At 38.6% G+C, this 15,393-nt stretch overlaps 1 protein-coding gene across 1 annotated transcript in view; it reads right to left on the reverse strand.

Moving 5' to 3' along the window:
• LOC124775053 (serine/threonine-protein kinase ATR) overlaps nt 1-15,393 on the reverse strand; it is a 354,997-nt gene that overhangs the window by 131,670 nt on the left and 207,934 nt on the right. The gene's annotated exons all lie outside the window — the stretch shown is intronic.

The raw sequence follows: 15,393 nt of genomic DNA on the forward strand, positions 1-15,393 counted from the left end.
TGTGGCCTAGAGGTGAACAATCCACCTTATCTTACTGAACTGAAGTACGACAAAAGTGGTTATCTAATATGCCTTTATTCTTTTCTTTTGACATGGTAAAATATTTTCATAGTCCTTGTCAAAATAGTCTTGAAATTTAATAAATAATTCTTTTAATGGGTATTATTTGTGAATTAACTGCTGAGTTTCTGCCTAAAAAAGTTATCAAAATTCACATTCACAGACAAGAATGATTCTGTTACATATAATTCTCAATCTACTTTTGTTCCATTAACATTACCTATGTATACAGCAACAAACAACACTGTTGCACACAAATAACTACAGTTTACCTTAGATAACTTTCATTTCCTATAGCCATTTACACATTTAATATGTGCTCCCCTCATGTAGAATGTAGCCTCACTTCTGATGGATTCTTGTGTCTTAACCAATACACAATCATTCTCACTAATATATTGTGTCTTAACTGCTACATGAACACTCACTCAAATATAAAGTTAGCACTGGTATTCAAGTTACTGATATATTGATCTCAAGTCCATAGCTTTAATTACATATATAACTTTTCCTATTCATGGCGATATGATACAGAAACAAGCGATACATGTTTTGAAGAGATAAACACTCTTGCTTGACTGCAAAACAGGATTTCTTATTTTATAGTTTGCCAGTAACACGTTTCATCTCGTTTAAGGCATTTTCAGATAGGCTGGTGCAACAGGAGTTAAACACATAAACTGCCATCCATACAAAGGTCTTACATTTAAAATATATAAAAGACCTCAACAGGCAACTGACCTTGTCGAGTTGTGATAAACTTCATGCAGTGCCCTTGTAGAATATACAGCACAGCCCAAAAGACAACATTATTTGCAAGGCCAGAACATGTACAATGGCATGTCTTACATGTTTACGTTTTGTGACGCATTTCTGTAGGCCTGATCCCAATTTTGGTGTCTTCTGGACTATATAGTCTACAAGAACACACTGTAAGCTCTCTTAACAATTGACAAGGTCAACTACCTATTGATGTCTTTTACGTATTTTAAGTGTGACACCTCATGTACTCCATGCTGTTTCATATCAGGGCACCAGTAAAATGTTGACAAAGGCGTTTGCTGCTAAGGCATTTGCATCTGTGGCAGCCTTTGTGTTTAAAACCTGTTGTGCTAGCCAATCTGAAGGTGCCTTAAACAAGGTGAAATGCACCACAGGCAAAATAAACAACAATGAAGCCTCTCTTGTAGCCAAGACTGTTTAAAAAAATGGTTCTGAGCACTATGGGACTCAACTGCTGAGGTCATTAGTCCCCTAGAGCTTAGAACTAGTTAAACCTAACTAACCTAAGGACATCACAAACATCCATGCCCGAGGCAGGATTCGAACCTGCGACCGTAGCGGTCTTGCGGTTCCAGACTGCAGCGCCTTTAACCGCACGGCCACTTCGGCCGGCCAAGACTGTTTACCTCAACAACAAAAAATGTATTTACAGAGTATCAGTTTTATATTACATCAAGATCTGATGATAAAACAAACCATTATTTGAAACTTCCTGGCAGATTAAAACTGTGTGCCCGACCGAGACTCGAACTCGGGACCTTTACCTTTCGCGGGCAAGTGCTCTACCACCTGAGCTACCGAAGCACGACTCACGCCCGGTCTCACAGCTTTACTTCTGCCAGTCTCTCGTCTCCTACCTTCCAATCTGCCAGGAAGTTTCATATCAGCGCACACTCCGCTGCAGAGTGAAAATCTCATTCTGGAAACCATTATTTGTTACCAATTCTGATCAAAATGACCATCATCATTTAATATAAAATACTTACAAGCTGTGGGTCATCACTTGCACAGCACATATTTGCCAAAATACCATCTGTCTCTATTTCTCAAAGAAAGCAATTATTACAAACTTTTTGTTTGAAAGATATTCTTACAAGGAAACAACATGGCAATCGCATTTTTGTAATTTTTTATATGGTACATCAAGTTCAGAACTTAAATATCAATCTCAAAATGCTATTATACACAACCCTCAAATCTCCTCAAGAAAATTGTCTTTGAAGTTTTCCAAGTGACTTTAGTACTGTGAATGAAAGTGGATTTTTCAAAAGGTAGTGTGGTAGAGTGCTCACCTGCCAATGGCCCTGGTTCGATTCTGGCTGATGCAAACAAAGGTGCATGTTCTATGAGCATTCCCTTGAAGTGTAAAATGAATTAAGAAGGGAAAAAAGTCAGTAGCAGCCAAGACTGATTGTTGCTGGATTGTTGGTTTGAGTCTCAATACGCAAGTTCTTGCCATAAATCTAATCTCCCCCCTTTTACCTCTTTGCGCAGAACTACGGTATCTTTTAAACTCCTTGGAGAATGATCAGCAATAAGTAAATGTTTTGCAAAAGTGAAACTGTGTACATTACAACCTTCCTTTCCCAATAGATGTTCTTTGCATCTCACTGACTGCTCTACCAGTCTCTCTCTCTCTCTCTCTCTCTCTCTCTCTCTCTCTCTCACACACACACACACACACACACACACACACACACCAATCATCTGATCTAGACCCTTGCAATTTCTTCCTAGTCTTGAAAATGAAACTGAAGTTGAAAGTGTGCTGTTTTGACTCTATAGAAGAGATTCGAGTAGAATTGCAAATAATTCTGAATAGGATTCAGCCAGCACACTTTCAGCATCACTTCCAACAATAGATAAATTGCTGTAAGCATTGCACACAAGTGAAAAGGGGATTACTTTGAGGGTGACTAGAAATCAAGGTGTAAAGTAAGTTTTCTGATTTATACAGGGATAATCTCAGAAATTTTGAGTAGTACTTCAGGCTTGATGCAAACAGACTTACATGGAGAAACCAACTTATTAATGTACATGAATTTTCCGTCCCTGTGCTACCGTCCAAGTTCAGAATTATCCACTGGTCCAAACAAATATTATACTGTTTGCAGTATCACAGATGAACACAAGTAACAAAACACTTGTTTTACCATGTGCTGTATAAAGAATTAAACATGTACCATAGGGAAAAGTTAGCAGCAAAGCAAAAGGGAAAAGAGACGTAATGTCAAACATATAGAATCTATCTAAAAATATTTCAGCAACAACACCAAACCTGAATCGATCACTGCAGAAAATGAACAAGTCAGGGAAATAATGAAGATGAGTTAAGAGTGTCATAGCTTTCTGTGTCCTTGCAGGCACAGTTCTGTGCAGGAATGACATGTGGGTATGCATACAATAGCCAATAAGGTGAGTTATGAGAAAATGGCAGACAAAGTGGATGTAGCAGGAAATTCACAGTAATAACATTGTTTGATTAGTGGTAAATGTATGTGTAATGGAAGTGATTGCCATAGGAATGTATTCAAGAACAGCAAAGTGAAGGGCATGCAACATGTCAACTGTGTTGGAAAAACAGTATTGAGTCGTAAAACAGGAGAATCATGTGGATAAGTAGCAAACTGAATATGAACATAGGACTGTATCCAGACTTTGAACACATTTCATGAGTGGTTACAGCTGTCTTTTGTAATACTAAAATAGCTTAAGGCAATATTAAAGTGTATGATTTGAGCATTTCATACGCAAAAGAATGCATTTTCAGAGGTTACAGGAAGAATATTTCACACATGCAATTAAAACGATGAAACTGTTCACCAACAAAGACCATCGAGGTCAGAGTGGGCAATCATAAAGAAAGGTTCTAATAAATATCATATCATTAAGAGTGACGATGCAGAGGCAGAACTGTGTAAGAAAATATTGCTAGTGTATGGATATAGCAAGTTCATCTATTGTGTAATTTACTCTTCAGGAAGAATTTCCGAAAGACTGAAGAGGGTTGAATGAAAAATGGAATACTAACTAGCAGAAAAATTACATCTGATCAGGAACCCATTCAGTATTTCCCAATTAAAGCTACATATTACCAGGACAATAATATAAGTTATCTGGATGCTCAGCTCAATGTAAAAATAATGTACAACCTCTTCGTTGCAAAAGACCCTAAAGTGGGTGTGTGTAGTATTTGTGAGTAGTCAGAGGTTCAAGAGTTAAAACAAAAAATTCAAATTTATGTGAATCTGCCCAGAGAGCAACAGCTGGAGAACTTATGGCTCATTAACATCATGGTAAGAAATTTTATTCTAAATGAAATAACTGCAGGAAAAATGTAAAGAATGAGATTAAGTACTACGAATATGCTTCAGTTTTATTCAGACCATTCCTTTGCTGCATACATCAGTGGAAGGAATTTTTTATGATAGGCAGTTGTGGTTGAAAATTTAATATTCATAAGCTTAAAGGTAATAAGGCATTTTCTATTCATATTATGAAAACACTGGCAGTAACTCTCCAAATGAGGTATGTTCATTCCTGCTTCATTACATTCACAGTAACATCCTCTCAACACTGAACACTTTGAAATAAACCATTCAACATTTTAATTATTGTTGCACTAGGGGTAAGAGTTTGATGATGATGATGATGATGTATTCCCATACTCCTTGACAGAGCGTAGGAGAACGATGAGGGAGACCTGCACCGCCGTAATACGCAAGGTCCTAATGGAGGTGGTTTGCCATAGCCTTCCTCCGACCGTAATGAGGATGAATGATGATGATGAAGACGACACAACACCCAGTCATCTCGACGCAGGTGAAAATCCCTGACCCCACCAGGAATCGAACCCAGGACCCCGTGCTCAGGAAGCAAGAATGCTACCGCGAGACCACAAGCTGCGGATGGTAAGAGTTTATAAATTGTAATAAGTCAACACTTGTAATAATGAAATTATAAATTAAAGTTTACTCAACATAAAAACAGAAAATTCCAATTTATGTGCTCGAAAAATAATGGTAGTACTGCTGCCATATGCAAAACAGTGAATGGATTTCAAGCTTTAAAGCAGATGTTTCTCCACCTGGACAAGAAAAGAAAATATTAATAGAGAATGATCTGCAGATTTTATAAAACAAAAAGGGTTGTCCGGAATTTTTATCTTGAATCACTCTGTTTCCTATCCGCAAGCCTAGTCTTTTCTGTTCTCAAATAAAATAACCCTTAGTTCTCCTAGGTTCAAGTTCATCCATTAATCCAACGCCCTGTTCTGTCGACTTTAAACTGATGACAAAAAGATAAGACTTCTGTTTTTATTTTGAAAAAAGCAAAACATTCTAAAACCTCACTGTCACCAGGAATGATGATTACAGGCCCTGATCGTCAAACATAAGCCATTTGTATTCAAAGACAACAATTGGATTGTTTTTGTTTATTTAATATTATTGACATTCAGTGTACATATTATCCAGCCGTAACTCATTTAATTTAGCAGAACATTTGGTAACTACAACAAATTCTTGTTAATACATACAGAGCATGGATTCATTAAAATTAGGGATAAGTGTCCATGTGAGCTATGACCTTTGCAAAGAGATTTACTTACTCGTTTTATAGGATGTTTTGAAACATTCTAACACAGAGAAAGTTGGTAAAGATCCAACTGTTGCAGCTCAAAAACCTTCTACAATATGTTCTTAAGATGAATGTTTTTGCAACTCCATACTGCAAGCGTGTCAGATACGATAGCACACTTACTGAATCAGATACGGCCAGGATCTTGTTCAGCTCAAACTGCATGATGAACTGGGGAGCTAGCATGATGGCCACTGCCTAATCTCTAAACAGCAAAATGATCTAAGGTACGAGGCATGATTGTTCTGACTGATTATCAGAACAAAAGAAGATGCTACACAGATTTGGTTGACCGATAAGTTTTGACCTGCCAGTTAATATTTTAATCACATATGGATAAGGCTTTTGTGTAGGGGTCATAAGGAAGTGTTCCTGCTGAGTACCATTTACTATTCAGCAGTGTGCATTCCGTGGCTTTGCCAAATTCCGCTTCAAGGAATGAGAGGCAATGGCAGCACTATAACAGCTCATGTTGCCTAGCTGACTGGGTGAGGAACACAAGCAGGCTGCGGGCTGAGTGCCAGATGCAGAGTTTTTCGTGAGGCTGAAGCACGAGCATTTGACTGAAGGATGGAAATGACTCACTGCCAGCTAAGGTAGATGAAACTAAAGATGTATGTTACATTATCCAATGAGCCTATACTACAGACCCTACAAATATGACACAGAAAAACCAAATAGTGGCATGGGATAAGACCATTGCAGCTTCAAGCATAATTCTAGGTTAAATTTTAAGGAAGTTAAAATTCTTTTAATTTTGTCAGTTTTTAAAATTGACAACTGAAACCCTGAAATGATCTGATCGTATGAAGTGTAAAATGAAAGCTGATGACAACAGTAAACAAAACAACACATTAATTTTTAAATACTGCATGTGTATAAAGAATTACAGACAAGTTTATTAATATTTTACATGAAAGCATGCCGATACTATAAATCCTCCAGTTACACGTAGTATGAAGGCAGGACTAGTTTCCAAGATCCTTACCTAATCTTCCTAGTGGATGAGTAGCCACAGTTTATTATATCATATGGGTTTGATGAATAATTATTTAAATGGTCAATAACAAAACTGTATAAAATCACTATGAAGGCTGAATTTTAATGAATAAAAATAAATAAATAAATAAATAAAAGGCATTCCATCTAAAGAAGGACACATTCTTCAAACTGACTACATGTATTTATAATTTTGCATAATTTTGTCACACTGAAAAATCGGATGCAAGGATGTTCCATGAATTTTGTTAACAATCTGTTTAATACTTTGTTGTTATTTTCATAATACATCATGAAATGAGTGCAATAATTTTAAATGTAACCTAGCATCTTATATGTATATGCAGTTAGATTTAAGTGCGATTGGTTGTCATTGTTTAAGTGTTTACTTGGATTCAGTAGGATATGATGATACAGAAAGTGTTTGTTGCAGTGTAATAAAGCTGTTGTGACCACTTGCTGGCATTAGTCAACCAGTCAGGCAGCAGCAGCTGGCTGAGACACAAGCAGCAACAGGGAAGTAACCGATTTTGTGACTTTTACGAGTTCCTAACCATGAGCGAATTGTGTAGTTTCATTTGTGCACTTTGATAGTTTAAAATCTATAGAGTTTTTGCACGTTAATTTTAATATTTAATAGATGCAGTCTTCGCATTTTCATTTGCATAGGAAAGTAAACCGATTTTGTGATATATTACAAGTTACTAATTAGGAGTGAATTATTTAGTTTCACCGGAGTGTTTTGGCAGTTCAGTTTTTGAATCTCTGTGTGTTAATGTAATTTATCAGACATAGTTCTTGCACTTTCCTCCATACCTACAGTAGAGTTCCGTAATGCATGTTGATTGTCCTCGTTTGTCTGTGTAGTGTAGTTTTCAATGGTCTTTAGTATGGATAGCAACTGTGATTGCTGTGTGCAGAGGCGAGCCAAGTTGGTGACACTTCACTCTCAGTTCCTGACTGTGATCGCTTGGATTACACAGCTTGAAGCTGCAGTGGGTGGGCATCACTGTTCTGGGTTGGCCATGGGAACCAACGGATGTACAGCACATCTGAATCCACCAATCGGACCATACCGGTGGCCAGCCCAGTTACTGCTCACACTGAGATTGACCCCTCACCCGTGGTCAAGTGGGAGGTCACCTCGGAGTGTGGCAGGTGGCGAAAGACTTCCCAGGGGGCCACATGTAAGGCCTCTCCAGTTAGTCTGACAAACAGATTCCAGGTGCTGTCTGTGGCTTACACTGTCCCTCAGCCAGATGCAGTTGCTTGTCCTGTGTCCCTTTCAGCCTCCAAGATCCAGGCAATCAAAGAGTGTGGGATTGCTGGTAGTTGGGAGCTTCAATGTTAGGCATGTTCTGGGGCCCCTTAGGGACATGGCTGCCAAGGTAGGGAAGAAAGCCAATGTGCACTCCATTGCATACGGGATAGAGTCATTCCATACACGGAACAGGTCCTGCCCGATGCCTTGAAGAGCACATGGTGCAGCCTACTGCAGGTGGTGGCTCATGTCAGTACCAATGATGCATGTCACTTTGGATCAGAAGAGATTCTCTCTAGTTTCGAGCGGCTAACAGAAATGGTAAAGGCTGCCAGTCTTGCTTGCAAAATGAAAGCAGAGCTTACCTTTTGCAGCATGTCGACTGGACCGACTGCAGACCTTTGGTACAGAGGAGAGTGAAGGATCTGAATCAGAGGCTCAGATGGTTCTGCGACTGTGTAGACTACAGATTCCTCAACTTGCACCATAGGATGGTTGGGTTTCGGGTTCCACCGAATAGGTCAGGAATCCACTACACGCAGTAGGCAGCTACTTGTATAGCAGGGGCTGTGTGGTGTGAACTTGGCAGTTTTTTTTAGGTTAGAGGGTCTCAGGGAAGCACAAAAAGAGTTTCAGTCTCAAAGGGTGCAGGTCGAACACAGGAAGAATGTAGATACAGGAACCATCAGTATAATTGTTGTGAATTGTCACAGCTGTGCTGGGAAGTACCAGAGCTCCAAGCACTAATAGAAAGCTGTAGATACGTTCAGCTGAAATTTTTGGGAAGAACCTAAGGGTGTTCCAAAAGGATAGGCTTAACACAGTTGGCGGTGGTGCGTTTGTAGCTGTCAGAAGTAGTTTATCTTGTAATGAAATTGAAGTAGATAGTCCCTGTGAGTTGGTACAGACAGAGGTCATTCTTGGTAATTGGAATAAAATAATAATTTGATCCTTTTACTGACCTCTCAACTCAGATGATACAGCTGCTGGAAGATTCACAGAAAATTTGAGTTTAATCTGATACTTTACAGAAGCTCGAAATTTAGAACGGACTCCAATGCGAAATGCTGATAATAGTTTACACAAGGAAACTTTGTCTCAAAACCTGGCAGAAAATCCAAAGAGATTCAGGTTGTATGTAAAGTATGCTAATGGCAAAGTCAGAATCAATGCCTTCTCTGTGTGATAGCAATGGAAATACTATCAATGACAGTGCTGCAAAAGTAGAGTTACTAAACACAGCTTTCCAAAATTCCTTCTTCAAATAAGAAAAGTAAATATTCTAGAATTCGAATCAAGAACAGCTGCCAACATGAGTAACGTAGAAGTAGAAATCCTTGAAGCAGTGAAGCAACTTAAATCACTTAATAAAAGCAACTCTTCCAGTCCAGACTGAATACCAATTAGGTTCCTTTCAGAGCATGCTGATGAAATAGCTTCATACTGGACAATCGTACACTTGCTCAACAAAATATTCACACCCCAAGACTGGAGAGGTGCACAGGTCACACCAATATTCAAGAAAGGTTGTAGGAGTAATCCATTACATTACAGGCCCATATCATCAACATCGATATGCAGCATGATTCTGGAACTTATATTGTGTTCGAACATTATGAATTACCTCAAAGAGAACAGTCTATTGACACATTCTTGTGAAACACAACTAGCTCTTTATACAACGAAGAGTTGAGCGCTACCAGCAAGGGATCTCAAATTGATTCATACTTTTAGAGTTCCAGAAGGCTTTTGACAACGTTCTAGCAGTCTCCGGCAACTATAGGAAGCTGTATGGTGGTGGTGTGCAAGACTCAAACGTCCCCTTCATCACTGGACTTACTTGGAGGTGCTTTGCCGATCTTCTTTTCAGGACAGCCGGCTGTGTGGATCTCCCCAACTTCTTCTCCGAAGATATAATGCTGTTTGGAGAAATTTCCTCTACTTTTAGAATGATTCCGTACACACAAGGTACTTTTAAATCAATCCCACAACATTTTCACTTCCACAAACAGAACACCACATAACAGTTTTCACATAAATGAATGATATTTCGTAATCCCAATGACTCGCGGTCTGTCAGAAACTACTAAGTACTTTTACAATAAATACAGTTCCAGAAATCTCCCACTATCAGAATCTCTAGAGAGTCAGTAAGTAAGTGTCTTTTTATATTCTTATAACATAAGTCAACTTTTCACAATAATGACTGATGTAGCACCGTCACGGAGTAAGAGGCGCTTGCTCCTCGTGCTGGGCATGTAGCTTCTGTGGCGAGTGCGGCAACCACTTGCCCGCATCTATCAACTGTCCACATTGTAGCATTCTCTTGATACACTTGCGCGCACAGAAAACCGGCGCAAGGTAGACACTCTCACGTCTCTCACTCACGAGCGTAAAATATCGGGTGTTCGAGACGGTGGAAAATCAAAATCCTCAAGGCACTACATATCCCTCCCCTTAGCTTGAACACTCGATATTTTATACATATTCAATATGTATATTGACATCATATTTAATGACAATTCACCTCTCTAAGATATTCATTTACTCCATAATTCTAGATATATATGTATTATTCATAAATTCTTGAACTTCACAGAGTAAGCTCCCTATATCTGTCTTTCCACTGAGTCTTTACTCTATTTTGATACCTTTGAAGAATATAAACCTTTATTTACTACTTCAATCCACATTACTCTTACTTCTGTATTTTGAGGACTCTCATTCCAGTTGCATTCGTAAATTCCACGTGTCACGGACCCTTAAACATTTTACCCTTTACCCCTAATCCTTTATGCTACTCCTTCCTTTGGTTCAGTAGACACAATGCAATTACTCGAAACAGTTTCTCAGTCTTGTTATGCCTGGTTGCTATGGCAACTCAAATATCTTCTCCCCGTTTTTGGCTTACAATTTCCCTTTTTCTTAGAGTCCTGTCACTTGGTCGCCATGTTCTAACGTTTTCTTGGACAACAAGAGACAGTGCTGTGTTGGGTTACTGTAGTGGGACGAAATTAAGCGTCACCCATCCACCAAAGTCAGCCCAGTTTGCAGGTGACTATAAGTTTAATTTAGTTTTGTTTATGTGTTTTCTTATTATTTGTAATAAATGTGAATTATCTAAAAGTTTGTATTTTTTTATGTGTTTCATGTACGGAGAGGTCGGCGCAACGAACGGGGACAGCATCTTCGTTGCCGCGATCAGAGAGGAAATTGCTGGCCGCTATACGTCGCGGGTCGACAGCCAAGGAGCAACAGAAGATCCTGGAACCGAGTTGTTGCGTCGTGCTTCTAAAAATTAAAAATGAAGTTTTATACTCTTTTTGTACAACAATGACATCATATAGATCTTAATCTTATTGAAATGTTAGTCACTGTCTGTCAACGCTCAAGTTCACATCTGTATGTGTAGGAAGCTAATAAAATAGTGTATGCTACTAAAGTTGAAACACGTGTCTTGAAGATTTATTTATGAAGAGTTATGTGAACGGATTAATAATATATTTGACAAGATTATTGATTCAGACAGCGTTGGCCGAAACTTTGAATCTAAAAAGTTTATTTAATGTGTGATTCTGATATCGATTAGATCAAGATAACGTGTGTCAATATAATTTCTGAGGAGAAACAAACGAAATTTAAATTGGGAAAAGTTTACGAAAACCAATTGGCCCAAGTGATGTAATTCTTTGCATACGACTCAACTGATGTTTTACAGTTTCGTTCAAGAACCATTCTATGACAATTTAAAAGAATATGAATCATTTTTAAAGTGGGTTGTAACTGACGTAGGTGACGAAGTCTGCACATGGTCATACATATATCAAACGAAACCTAATACGTCGTTACACCACACCGTGGCGACCTTAGAAACAGGACTTGTGTGCAACTAAGGCACACAGGTACGAAACAAAGCATCAAGAGTCCGGAAGTCAACGCGAGTTTTCGTGGAGCCTTCACCAGCCAGCGGCGACTTCGTGGGTGTGGGCATCTGACGGAGTGCAGCCAAGCAGTACGGTCACGCAGTTGTTCCACGAGAAGGCGCATCTGTTGGGCAGCAGCTGAACGCTGCAAACCTCGACAACCCTTTTTCTCCCTAAACTAATAGGCCCAGTACGTCAGCTGCGGGGCGTTCCTCCGGCTGGTATTAGAGGTGTTGCTGAGGGCTTCGCCTGTCTACGGCGGTGCCGGGCGTGGTTGCAGCTAGCGACGTTTCCGGTGTTCGACTCAGCGTCCTGCCGGTTGCGGAAGCGGGGTCGCAGCATCTCAGCGGCTGCATCGACGGCTGTTACATCTGCAGCCCATAGCAGCACACTGATCATCGAGAACTACAAATTACAATATTAGTGTCCGGTGAGTTTGTTTCAAGTTGGAAGTGGAGTGTTGTACATAGGAAGTGTGCTTTTACAGGATTGTTGATTACAAGTCTGCGTGTGTAAATAGTTAATATCTTACAATAATGTCGGGAAGTGAAATGTCAGACGAAGAGCAATCTATGTCCGATAGGAGCATGAGAGCCCTTTTTAGGGCGATCGCTAAATTAAAACAATCTAACGAGGAATCTACTGCTAGATTAAAAGAGGAACTAAAACAGGAATTAAAACAGTCTAACGAAGAATCTACTGCTAGATTAAAACAGTCTAACGAAGAATCTATGGCTAGATTAAAACAGTCTAACGAGGAATCTACTGCTAGATTGAAACAGGAACTAAAACAGGAATTAAAACAGTCTAACGAGGAATCTACTGCTAGACTTAAAGGGGAGCTAACAAAATCAACAGACAGGTTGCAGGAATATCTTAATGAAACCAGTCGAGAATTAAGTGATAAAATAGAGTCTTCTAAAGTTGAAATGCAGGAAAAATTAGTAGGACTTAGTAATAAGATTGCCGATAATTGTAAAAGGTTAGACGAATATATCCAGGAATCGCGCGAGGAAAAAGCTCGCATGCGAAACGATATCACTGACTTAACCGAGAGACTAGATAGTGTCAATATCTTAGTTGTAAATGAAATACAGAAAAATAACAACATGTTACGAGATGAATCTTCTATGCAAACGGAAACGGTTCGTAGAGAATTATTGGAATCTATTAAAGAGGTCTCTACCAAACCTGTAGAGATTTCTTCAATAGATAATGTAGAATTAGAGACATTAACTCATCAAGTAGAAAAGGACCATACCGAAATCGAAAACATGAAATTTTTAATTACTGAAATATGCAGTAATCTTGAGACTGCCAAAGATAATAATATTGACGAAGGTACAGAGCGTTCACATCGTGAACACAGTGAAGAATCGATATTAGCTAATCGCGTATCCAATACAGAAATGCGGATACAGGAAATTACTAAACGGTTATCGGAATTAGATAATAACGAGAACATTTCAGGTATCAGAGGTAATAACATAATCAGAGACAACAGTCGCATCGAATTTGCTAGCACGGACGACAACAATATGAATAAGGCAATCACGGCAAGCCAATCCGATGCAACTCCGTCTCTGCAATCTAAACAAAATCCGACTATTTCTCTCGCAGAATGTCTGGATGACATAACAACAAATTCAAATGTAGCAAGTCGATTTCCTGTATTCAAACCAGGAGGCGAACTGCACCCTATAATCTTTATAAAAGCTTTTGAAACATCATTATCTCCTAAATGGAGTAATGAAAAACGCATTCAATTTGTAATAGGACATTTAGAAGCAGAAGCTGCGGAGTGGGCAGTACTGCATAGAACTGAATTCAGGGATTGGGATGATTTTGTTAAGCAGTTTAAACAAAATTATTGGTCAAGGGGAAAACAACAACACTTAACTTTAGAGTTGTTAGACCCTCCTCCATATTCTAAACGGTGGGGAGGTTATAGGAATTATTTTGAATGGCATTTAAACCGTGCTAAATTAATTGAAGAACCAATTATTGAAAGTCATCTAATGCGAGTCCTAATTAGTGGATTACCGTATTACATAAAGGAAAGAAAAATGTTATTCTACGAATTATACAAAACCTTAATAATGGGGACGAAACAGTTAACACCCGGGGTGTGTGGTTATATTTTAACGACTTGTTGTATTGGTAAGCACAGAGGGAACACCAGAGATGGAAAATCTGCATTCCGAAAACTGTTGTGGACGAGTTAATTACTTATATTCATGAAGGTTACGGGCATTTTGGAATTTATAAATGTATTAAACATCTAATGAAGTATTATTATTTCAAAAATATGTCACGTATTGTGAGAAGTATTATTAGGGCTTGTGAAACCTGTCAAAAGGTTAAAGTTAATAACAAATCCAAGCGTTATAAATTATATGCTGCAATTCCTCGAGGTTTGTGGGATCTACTATCATTAGATTTTTTCGGCCCTCTGCCTCGGAGTTCAGGAGGATTAACATATGTGTTTGTTGTAATGGAATGTTGGTCCAAACATGTGAAACTATACACTTTGAAACGAGCGAATACAGCAAGCGTTATACGCTGCCTCACCCGAAATTACTTTGTTAACTGGGGCATTCCTAAACGACTTATGTCTGACAACGGTAGTGCCTTTATTAGTCAAAGATTTCAAGATATGATAAAACAATATGGAATCAAACATATCTTAATTTCGAAATATCACCCTCAAAGTAATTTAGTAGAAAGAGTCATGAAAGAATTAGGACGATTATGTAGAACTTATTGTGCACATAAACATACTCGGTGGGCCAAACTAATGCCTGAATTCGAAAAGATATTAAATGAATTGCCTCACCTAACGACGGGATTATCACCTATAGAAATTTTAGGCAAACGAATTATAGGTGAGCCTTTACTAGCTGCTTTACCTTGGCCACCAGTAAATGAGATACAACAATGCATTCCAGACGAAAAAGTTTGCGAACAGATTGTAAAAAATGCCGAACGGAGAATTAAAAGTTATAATCAACAGGCTATAGAACCCTCATTTCAGGTAGGAGATCTTGTGTTAGTACGATCTCATCCTAAAAGTTCTAAGATCGGTAAGGAATGTAGAAAATTCTTCTTGATCTTTGAAGGTCCATATGTTGTACATAAGATTGTACATCCCAAAGCATTACTTCTTATGGAACCTTCATCAGGTGTAATTAAAGGATTATATAGTGTTGATCAAATGAAACCCTTCATTCCTAAATAAGTTAATATTTAGTATATGTTACACACGGAAGAGCGTCCATAGTTTATTCATGTGAAGTTTTTCGTGATAGTTACGTGTTATTTTAAATAAATGACAGAAAGCTTAAACATGTGTTCTACAATAATCTACTGGTACTTCAAAAAGAGAAAGATAACCAAAAGGGGGATTTATATGGAGGAAACTTTGCTCTTAGGTCTAAAGGAATTTTGCGTATTTTAAATTTACTCGGATAGTAGGAACCAAAGGGGATGGTTAATAGTTTTAGGGACCATGGGCGTCCAGAGCTATATGGCTCACGAGAACATAGCAGAGTGCCTTTAATAGAGGTTTGTAATAGTGTTAATATAGAACACACCAAATGGGGCTCTCTCGCTTGTTTCTCCTAAATAAATGGCCATTACCCAACAAGGTGTCCGAAGGTAAAGAAAGCCGTGCCGAGATTCCAAAGAAAGTTTTGCTTGATTTCTTCTTGACCTCAGGCATAAATAAGG

The sequence above is a fragment of the Schistocerca piceifrons genome, chromosome 2 (genome assembly GCF_021461385.2).
Source record: "Schistocerca piceifrons isolate TAMUIC-IGC-003096 chromosome 2, iqSchPice1.1, whole genome shotgun sequence".
In the NCBI taxonomy this organism is placed as follows: Eukaryota; Metazoa; Arthropoda; class Insecta; order Orthoptera; family Acrididae; genus Schistocerca; species Schistocerca piceifrons.